We start from the raw sequence: 1,158 nt of genomic DNA on the forward strand, positions 1-1,158 counted from the left end.
CTCCTTCCCTCCCGTCCCCGCGCGCACGCGCTCGCCGCGCCCCCCCGCCTGCTTGCTCCCTCTGCAGCGTGCCACTGCCCCCTGCTTCCCCCTCGACGCGCTCGCCGCGCCCGCGCCCGAAGTTCTGCTCCCCTGCGCCTGCTCCACTTCCTCCGCGCCCTGGCCGCACCCACCTGCGCTCTGCCGCCCGTGCCTACTCCCGCCGCCACTCCCGCTGCTGCACGGCTCCGCCGCCCTACGCCACTCCGGCCGGCCATGCCTCGCCGGCGCCAAACGCCGAGCCCCACCCCGCAGCTGGCATTGCCCAGTGCCCAGTCGGGCTCATGCCCGCGCCCGCTAGCGCTAACCCAGCGCCCGCAAGGCCCCTCTGGCCTATGACATGTGGGGCCCTACCCCCCCACACAGAACGGTTTTTATAAAAAAAGAAATAAAAAAATAATTAAAATAATTAAAATATTAATTAATTAATGAATTAATTAACTTAATTAATTGTATTTAACTAACCTAATCAATTAACTAAACTAATTAATCATGTTTAGTTAGTCATAGACAATGACAGTAGGACCCACATGTCAGTTTGACTAGGTCAACTGACTAGTTGACCGCTGACACAATAATGACGTCATGCTGACATCACAAGTCACTGTTTTGGATAATTCGGATTTAAACAATTAAATTAATTCTAGAAAATAGATAAATCTTTAAAAATTAATATAAAATAAACCGTAACTCGGATTAAATTATTTTCAACATGAAAGTTGCTCAGAACGACGAGACGAATCCGGATACGCAACCCGTTCGTCCGCCACGCATCCCTAGCATAGCGAACATGCAACTTTCCCCCTCCGGTTCGTCTGTCCAAAAACGCGAAACACCGGGAATACTTTCCCGGATGTTTTTCCCCCTTCACCGGTACCACCTCGTACCGCGTTAGTGGCACACCTAGCATCACGCCTTTTCATGTCATTCATTTGTTTGCGATATATTTATTGTTTCTTCCCCCTTTTCTCTCGCTAGACACCGAGACCGACGCTGCTGCAACCCAGTACGACTACGGTGTTGACGACCCCTTTCTCTTGCAAGAGCAACCAGGCAAGCCCCCCCCGTTGATCACCAGATATCGCCTACTCTTCTCTATACTGCTTGCATTAGAGTAGT

The sequence above is a fragment of the Triticum dicoccoides genome, chromosome 3A (assembly GCF_002162155.2).
Source record: "Triticum dicoccoides isolate Atlit2015 ecotype Zavitan chromosome 3A, WEW_v2.0, whole genome shotgun sequence".
Classification (NCBI taxonomy): domain Eukaryota; kingdom Viridiplantae; phylum Streptophyta; class Magnoliopsida; order Poales; family Poaceae; genus Triticum; species Triticum dicoccoides.